This window comes from Nomascus leucogenys, chromosome 13 (genome assembly GCF_006542625.1).
Source record: "Nomascus leucogenys isolate Asia chromosome 13, Asia_NLE_v1, whole genome shotgun sequence".
NCBI lineage: Eukaryota > Metazoa > Chordata > Mammalia > Primates > Hylobatidae > Nomascus > Nomascus leucogenys.
In genome coordinates, this window is record NC_044393.1 from 73588817 (window position 1) to 73598923 (window position 10107).

Consider the following 10107-nt stretch of genomic DNA (forward strand, 5'->3'; position numbering starts at 1 on the left):
CACTCTAGCCTGGGTGACAGAGCGAGACTCCATCTCAAACATATATATATATATAGAGAGAGAGAGAGAGAGAGATAGATAGATAGATAATCTATCTATCTATCTATCTATCTATCTATCTATCTATCTATCATCTATCTATCTATATATATAGAGAGAGATATTTTCCCAAAAGTAAATAACTCCTAAACTTTTGGAGTTTTAATGCCCTATTGTTGATTTTTGTGACACTCTACACCTTCTTAAAATCTTGCATAGATGCCATTTTTATAAAGTTATCTGTTCTCTTCTTGCTAGGATTCTAGGATAAAACGAAAATATTCTACAGATTAAATTATTTTCCCCAAGGGTGTAATAACAAGTTTATTAATTCATTGTCTCTCTTCCTTACCTCCTTCCAACTACTTTCATTTAACTATTATTCTTGTACTGAACTACTTGATGTCATAATTGTGAACATTTTATTTTATTTATTTTATTTTTTTGAGACGGAGTCTCGCTCTGTCACTCAGGCTGGAGTGCAGTGGCGCAATCCGGCTCACTGCAAGCTCCGCCTCCCGGGTTCACGCCATTCTCCTGCCTCAGCCTCTCCGAGTAGCTGGGACTACAGGCGCCCACCACCACGCCTGGCTAATTTTTTGTATTTTTAGTAGAGACGGGGTTTCACCGTGGTCTCGATCTCCTGACCTCGTGATCCGCCCGCCTCGGCCTCCCAAAGTGCTGGGATTACAAGCATGAGCCACCGCGCCCGGCCGGACATTTTATTTTTAAAGTTGAAGTAAATTGATGTTAGCAGTATTTTGGATGAGAGGCAGTATTGAATAGTGGTTAATTACACACTCTGTGGAGTTAGACTGCTTACATTTAATTTCCTACTTCCCCACTCATTAGCTGAGTAACATAGGCAAATCTAGCATAAGCAAGACCATTCTTTGTCCCAGTCTCATCATCTATAAATGAATATACTAATAGTAACAACCTCACAGAATTGTGTTGAAGATTGAATCAGTTAAGCTATGGAAAGAATTTAGAACCATGCCTGGCATGTCATTCATTGTGTGTTAGCTATTGCTATTTCTGTTCCTTTAACTCATTGCTTGCTAGATGGTTAGGAGTTGATCTGAAGTTCAGAGCTGCTATGGTCACCACATACTTTCAAGTCATTCATAGAATGATGTCTACCAGATTCTAACCCAGAAAAGTTCGACACTTTGACATATAGATTCTCTGGCAACCAGTGGCACGTGCGTGGTCTTGGCTCATCGGAAGACCCCTTGTCGATTTTGCATCTGGACTTAGTGGGCCAACACTGTGTGATGTACAAGGTGTCACTGAAGCCTGCAGGGGATCCAGCCATCATAGGAAAATGACAGGGCTTATTGTTCCCGTGGTGGAGCAGACGCAGAGACCAAATGACTTAACTCTTTCAAGTGAGAACATCCTAGTTTAGATTCTGTCTTGGAATATGAACTTTCCTGAGCTACAAACAATGAAGTAAAATAGTATTATCAGCAAAGGTTTACTGACTTCTTGCACCTTCCCTCCTCACCTCTTCTCAATGATACCCAGCTTAGCTTTCTCCATAAAGCATCAGGGTTATGGGATTTTGTTATCCCCATAAGCATGTCTGTACTGGATGCTTTGAAGTTTCTTCTAAATTATTATTCTAAAATACTTATGTTCTGAAACCACTGTAGAAAACACCTTCTGTTTAATTTTTACCCGATACCCACTAACATGCTATAGCGTAAAAGAAAACTGTCCATGTATTAGAAATATGCTGTCACCATTGATGAAATTCCAGAGTATTATATAAAGATTTTACCATTTAGAGCTCTGCAAAACACAGATTTTTAAAAATAGTTTTGAAAAACATATCTTTTATAATATTCAAAATAATCTAATAAAATTTCCTATACATGTAAAACTCGATACATGAAACGTGCACTCCATGTCATGCGTTGCTACAGACATGAAAACAAAATAGCATCAATAATTGTGAACAAAAATGTCATTGTATACAGACAGTGTTACAAGGGAACTCTCTGCCCCTATCAGTTTGGTGAATAGTACACTGTACCGTTTTGTAAACTTAGGGCACAAACTCTGTCATATTTAAGCTTGAGTTTTCCTATCTATAATACAAAGTGCCTGGAATAATGCAGATGCTTAACAAATGCTTATGAAATAAATAAAAGAATAAATATTTGGGTCTATATATATATATATATATGTATGTGTGCGCCTACCTGTGGTGTTGTATAGCATAGTACACACACACACATATGTACACACAAGCATATGGCACCACATATATAGCACTATTGCTTAAAACATTTAATGCCTTCTTACAAATTGTAAGCAGTGTTTCTATTAGAAGAATGTCCTTGAAGATATTTCTCTTGAAATTAAAAACAATTACTATTCTTCTTAGATATAATTTCAGGTGATCATGTACTAGGTTACATAAAACCTACTTTCTCAACCAGATGATAGGTAAACAAAAACCATTCTTTCTTAAGTCTACGGTCAATTCTTATTTCTAAGAAATAAAAAATAATAATATCTAAAATAAAATAAATTGGAGAGAGACGGGAGGTAGCATAAATATATGCTAAAAGTTAGCTTGCAATGTTAAAAAAAAAGTGTTGTCATAAGCTTCTTTTAAAAAATGATTTGAAACATTTTTAGTAATGTCAAGGCTTCCAGTGATGAATCTCATAAATATGCTGGTTTAGATAAAAAGAAGAAGAATCACCAGATAAATACTTTGTGTCTATAATATATACTGATTTGTTGTTTTAAAATGTACCAGTAAAGCAAGGGAACTGATTTGGCCTTAAGGAGATACTGTAATTATTTCTGGTAAATCCCTTTATCCTATTTAAAAGAACAATATTGTATTGTATTATAAAAAAACAAATAAACAATTAAATCCTGTAATCAAAGCCCAACATAATAATAACTGAAAGATAATTTATGAAGAACCATTGTAAATTAATCTCTCTCACCTCAAAGATATGTGTGAACAGAATGAGTAAGAAAAGGAGCCGGAAGGAAAAGGAATCTGTAAATTGTGATTTCCATATGCTGATAAAAGTTTAATTAATTTGAAACACAATCTGTTAGGAAAAAATTGTTTTAGGTTTTTTTAATGGTTAAGATGCTTACTTTAAAAATTCATTATTTTAAAAAGTTATGGAACCAAGTGTTCCCCATTTTTGGACAATTGCCATCAGTGGCCTGGGCCACATTTTAACTTTTGGAAACTCAGTGGTTTATTTGCAGGGTAATGCCAAAGGGTTGATGTCTGCTTCAAGATGTAAGGAAGAAAAAGAAGGGAAGAGTGGTTGTCAAGTTACTATTTATCTTCATTTAAAGCAATGTTCTCCACGTCGAATGAATGTTGGAATCACTTAAGGAGTTTTTTAAATTACAGAATATTGAGTGCCATCCCCCAAATTCTTATTGAATTGATCTGAGCATGGCCTGGGCATCAAAGACCTTAAAAGTTACCCCAAGTAGGCCGGGTGTGGTGGCTCACGCCTGTAATCCCAGCACTTTGGGAGGGCAAGGTGGGCAGATCACCTGAGGTCAAGAGTTTGAAACCAGCCTGACCAAGATGGAGAAACCCCGTCTCTATTAAAAATACAAAATTAGCCAGGCATGGTGGCGGGTGCCTGTAATCCTAGCTACTGCGGAGGCAGAGGCAGGAGAATCGCTTGAACTCGGGCGGCGGATGTTGCCGTGAGCCGAGATCGCGCCATTGCATTCCAGCCTGCGTGAGAGAGCAAGACTCCGTCTTAAACAGAAAAACAAACAAACAAACAAAAAGTTACCCTAAGTAATTCTAGTGTGCAACTAATTTTGAGAACCAATGGCCCAAATGGAATAGGAAAAAAAAAATTTAAGGAATGGCTTATAGTTTAAAAGTCCTGGAAAAAAAAATACCCAATTCGATTATATTCTTTGGTCTCTCTTACATTGGTAAAGGCCAGCAGTTTTGTTTATTATGTTCATTTGGAACCTAAGGCCTCAGATAAAATTGCATTAAAAACAATGTTTGCAATGCCTTATTAATATGATTTATTCAATTTTATTTAATTTAACTGAATAAATAGTTACTAAAATACCTATTATCTGTCCTAATGTTGTAGGACATTCAAAGTTGGATAAGATCTGATCCCCTTTCTCATGCAAACAGGTGGAACAATAGCTAGGTCAACTACAGTCAGATGCTACAAATAAATCAGACCTAGTCGAGAGACTAATGACTTCTTGAATAACAAAGGAATATCCCATAGTTCTGATATCAAAGCAACAAAACCAACTTCAAAAACAGCATTAGCCCATAGACATATAACACTGCATGTGATTGGGCCTAAGAAAGTAGAGAAATGAGTCATTAGCTGATGAACTATGAGATGTGTTTGCCAGGCTGGGAGGCTGAGGGGATGTCTTGTTTTCAATAGTGGAATTTGAGATCTGAAGTAGTCAGAAGTTTCAACATTCTACTGGGCTTACCGTGAAAGTGCTTTCTAGATGCCAATTATATTTTCTAAAATTTCAATCAAGAGCATAATTATGCATGATCAATTGAATAAGTTTCTTTTAGATTTGCCTTGAGCTTATCAGATGAATGTTATTCAGTAAGATCTGGCTCAGAATCTCAGTATGAATTATTTTTATGTGTAGTGAAGACACACTTGCACACACTGTCAAATCTGTAATTGTACGAGTCAGGGGTAGTACGGAGATACAGAATGTAGGCTGATAAAAGGACACTAGTAAACTTGGGAAATATGGATGTGTTTACTATCCTGACTGTAATGATGGCTTCACCAGTGTATACATATTTCAAAACTTAGAATATTGTTCACTTTATATGTGTGCAGTTTATTATGTCTATTATACATCCATAAAACTTTTTTAAATTGGGGGATAGGAGATGGCTGACTTTTTTTTTTCATTATCATGAAACACCTTCCTTCTCTGACATAATAGGGATATTCTCTTACAGTACCTTTTACATTTAAAACTTTAATCCATTTTGGGGTATGTGAATGGTAGCTTCAATAATATTATCCATTTTTTTATATTAAAACCAGTTCTGTCAATCCATTTTTTTAAAATCCAGTTTTCCCTATTGATTTGCCACTATCCTTTATTATATGTCTGGGTCCTATATCTGTTTCTGTTTAATTCTATTTGGTTGCTCTATTTTTTCTCTCTGCATTAGTATTACACTGTTTGGATCACTATGAATTTACAGTGAGTCTTTTTATTTGTTAAAACAAGCACCACCTTCCCATTCTATTTGAATATTATTTCTGCTATTTTTGGAGACTTTTGATCTTCTATGTGAATGATAGAACTTGTGTAAACAAATTCACTGCTCACATTGAATTTTAGGAAAACTGTGTTGGCTATACTGCTGAAAATTAACATGATAGCATTGATGCAAGACACATGAGACCTCAAACTGGGGCTTAGCCCATGAGGGTTTTTAGCTTTGCTCAGGAAAGAATTCAAGGATGAAACCAGTGATGTTAAGCAGCAGTCCTTTATTGAACTGGAACTGCTCCATGCAGAGCAGGGCTAACTCATAGGCAGTGTGCCCAGAGTCCGGCAATGTATGATTTCTTGGCAACTGTTTTTATGCCCACGTAAACCCACTTTCAGTTACAAGCAAATTGAGGGGCATGTTGTTTAGAACTTTCCAGAAAAGGGGCAGTAACTTCTGGGTCATTGCCATGGAAATGGGTGGTGACTTCTGGGTTGTTGTCATGGCATTTGTAAGCTGTCATGGCATTAGTAGGAGGATCTTACATTAATGAGCAATGAGGGCAGCTAGGGATCGCCTTTGTAGATCACCATCTGCTGGTTCCTGCTGATTTTTTCACTTTATCCTTTCTGGACCAGATCCTGTTTTGGTCAGCAGGATTGTGACCAGAAAACAAATCCTGCTAATCTCCTACATCAGCATGAGAGAGTCACCCTTTTCAATACTTGTAACAATTGCTTACAGTTGAAATACTTAAAAACTTGCCAATTCTGTGCAGTATATGTAACTGAATGTGTATCAAACACAAAAGTAGCTTTGTGATTTTTTTCTATAGATTGTGGATAAGGGTGACAAAAACACCAAAAAAAGAACAACAAAGGCAACAATGCCTAGAATGTGCAACAACAGGACTCATTTGTTACCGATGAAAATGCAAAATGGTAAAGCCATATTTTGAAGACAGTTTCTTGCAAAACTAAACGTCTTCTTACCATATGATCTATGATCTAGCAATCACACCCCTTGGTATTTACCCAAAGGTGTTGAAATTTGTATTCACACAAAAACGTGCACACAGATATTTATAGCAGCTTTATTCATAATTGCCAAAACTTAGAAGCAACCAAGACATACTTCAGTAGGTGAATGGATAAACTATGGTACATCCAAACAATGGAATATTATTCAGCAATAAAAAGAGATGAGTTATCTCTTTTTTTTTTTTTTTTTTTTTTTGAGATGGAGTCTCGCTCTTTTGCCCAGGCTGGAGTCCAGTGGTGTGATCTCCGTCTTTTTTTAGGCCACAAAAAGACATGGAGAGAGCTTAAATGCATGCTACTAAGTGAAAGAAGGCAATCTAAAAAAGCTACATATGGTATGACTCTGACTATACAATATTCTGGGAAAAGCAAAATGATGAAGACAGTAAACAAATCAGTGGTTGCCAGGGGATAATGGGGAGGGAGGGATGAACAGGTGGAGCACACAGGATTTTCAGGGCAGCAAAACTATTCTGTGTGATAATTTAATTGTGGATACGTGTCATACATTTGTCCAAACCCATATAATGTATACCACAAGCAAACCCTAATGTAAATTATGGCCTTTGGGTGATAACAATGTGTCAGTGTAGGTTCACTGATTATACCAAATGTACCACTCTGGTGTGGGGTGTTGTTAATGGGGAAAGCTACGTCTGTGTGGAAGCAGGAAATCTGTAGAGATTCTCTGCACTCTCTGCTCAGTTTTGCTGTGGACCTAACATTGCTCTAAAACATAGTCTATTTAAAAACAACAAACACAACGAAACACCTTCTGAGCTTTGTCAAGGATGAGAAAATAATGGAAAATTTTATTCATGTGCAACTCCAAAATGTGTGTTTTTGAAACTGTCAGATGCAAAATGGGATGATTTTGCTGCTTAAGATTGTCCTTTGTCTATGAGAGGTTTTTTCAGTTCTATAATATTTGGCTTTTGATGCCCAAATCAGCACTCTTTCAAATCTTTATTGAAATCACCAGTATAAAGGAGATATTAGACCTGGCTCCATAGCATTTGTTCTTGTCTCATAAGAGAATTGCCAAGGGGAACAGAACAGTAAGGAAGGATGATAATCTGTGTCTGGAAAACCACTCCAACTGCTGATCCAGGGTCATGGGAAACAGCTCAGAAAATCACACCCTTGCTTCTCCATCAACTTTTCACTCTATGAAGGGACGTAAATATTTTGGCTCTGAAAATGAATGCTTTTTCCTTCTTTAACCAGAAAGTGCGAAGAACGGCATAATCAGAGTCCTCAGGAGTAATTTAAAAATTATCATGTCTAAATGAGTAAACTTTTAAACAAATAAATAGCTTTATGAATTTGTTTCATTAGACAGAAATGAAAAAGCAGATTCCACTCTAGAGCACAGAAAGTTTTGACAGTGGTTTTGCAATGCTTGATAAGAATATTCCAAATTCTAAGGTAAGATGTGCTCTGCGAGTGCCCTGGGAAAAGCAAGCTGTTGCCAAGTAAAACAGAAAAAAAGTTTAGGTTGAGAAAAGGCTATGGGGTCTTCTGCACTAGTTCTCCTTCCATCAAATAAAGATGTGCACAGGAACAAGTGCATTTCACCATCACCACTGCTTTCACTACTAAAGAGGAAGCATGCCCTCTTTATGGTAGCCAAGAGCACAGACATTATAGTCAGACAGCCTGGGTTTAAATTCTAGCTCTGAAATTTACTGTCAGAAAGACTTGGCCACATTGCTTAACCACTTTGTTTTCTTATCTGTAAGATATAGAATCTACATCAAAGCATTATTATAAAGGTTAATATAAAGATTAAATAAGTTAATACATGTAAATTGCTTAAAGCAGAGTTTAAAATTTATGACAATTTTGGACTGGACATTTTTTGAATTTTAACTTATTAGTGATACTTCAAGCCATATAAGACAGAAAGTTTTGGCCAGGCATGGTGGCTCACCCTTGCAATCCCAGCACTTTGGGAGGCCAAGGCGGGTGGATCACCTGAGATCAGGAGTTCAAAACCACCCTGGCCAACATGGTGAAACCCCGTCTCTACTAAAAATACAAAAATTAGCCGGGCGTGGTGGAGGATGCCTGTAATCCCAGCTATTCAGGAGGCTGAGGCAGGAGAATTGCTTGAACCCAGGAGGCGGAGGTTGCAGTGAGCCGAGATGGCGCCATTGCACTCCAGCCTGGGCAACAGGAGCAAAACTCCATATAAAAAAAAAAAAAGACAAAGTTCCTTGCATTGTAAGATGAAAAATAAAATCAGCACTGTACCTATTTTAATAGTTTCATATAGCAACTCTCATTTTCTCATTATGATTAATCTTGGTGGTGACAAAGACCTGTTTATTCATTCACTTATTGTTTGTTCAGCAATTCATTAGTTGCTTAAAGTCTAGTATGTGCCAGTCATTGTGTGATGGTTTGATGATCCAAAAGCATATCAAGCACAGAAGACATGTGAAGAAATTGTTATTAATTGTGACAATATAATGGAGTGATTATTGCAATGGGGGTCATGGGAAGTCTTCAGAGGGGAATTGACATTTGATCTGGATTTTGAGCCATGAGTAGAAATTTGCAGATGTAAAAGGGAAGAAGGGCTTCTGTACAAAGAGGATCATGTGCTACAAGATTCGGGAATAAGAGTTGGCTTTATCCAGGACACAGAGAAACCTTTCATGTACTGGAAGGGAAAGCTTTGTGTTGAGAAGCATGCAGAAAACAAGGAGGCTGCAAAAGCAGGTTGGAACCTCATAGTGAAGAATTTAACCAGAAAGTGTGGACTAGATTCTGTAGAAAAAGTAGAAGCAAGAGTCCTTCAAGTATGAAACACCTTGAACCCGGGAGGCGGAGCTTGCAGTGAGCCGAGATGGTGTCACCACACTCCAGCCTGGGGGACAGAGCCGGACTCTGTCTCAAAGAAAAAAAAAAAAGAAACACCTCCACTTCATAGACTGCATTAGTTTTCTATTAGTGCAAAACAAATTACCAAAGACTCAGCAGCTTAAAATAACACAAATTTATTATCTTACTATGTCAATGAGTCAGAAATAAATTTGTTGGATCCTTTGCTTCTGGGTGTCACAAGGCTCAAATCAACGTGTTAACTGAGTGCATCTTCACGTAAGGCTCAAGTAGGGAAAGATCTACTTTCTTGTTCTCTAAGGCTGTTGGCAAAACTCATTTCTTGTGATGTGTGACTGATGTTTTCTTGCTAGCTGTTGGCTAGAACCATTCCAAGCTCCTAGAGACCGTTCTTGGGTTCTTGCCATATGGTCCCCTTCATAAGCCCACTCACATCATAGCAACTTACTTCAAGGACAGCAGCAGGATCTTTACCACTATTTGAGTCTTTTTCATCAAGGAACAGCTCAGTTTTTTTTAAAGCCTTACTTGCTTAGATCAGGCTGCTTAAGGACAATCTCTTTTTTTTGTTTTTTTTTTTAAGTCAACTGATTTGGGGCCTTAATTATATACATAAAATTCTTTCGGCTTTATCAGGAAACATAACCTAAGGAAGTGATCATCCCATCATATTCATGGGTTCTGCCCACATCCAAGGTGAATGGAGGATACAGGGCATGTAAATCAGGGTAGGGAACATAGGGGCCATCTTAGAATTCTGCCTACCACATAGACTTTCTGCTTTTGAGGGTTAATGGGCTGACTTTGATCTCCATAATGCCTTCCCGAAAGACTTATTTTAAGGGCTATAAAATAATCATCTTTTTGTTTCCTCAACCCTTTTCCACAGATTTTCATCATGTCAAATGGACTATGTGCTAGATTGATTTGACC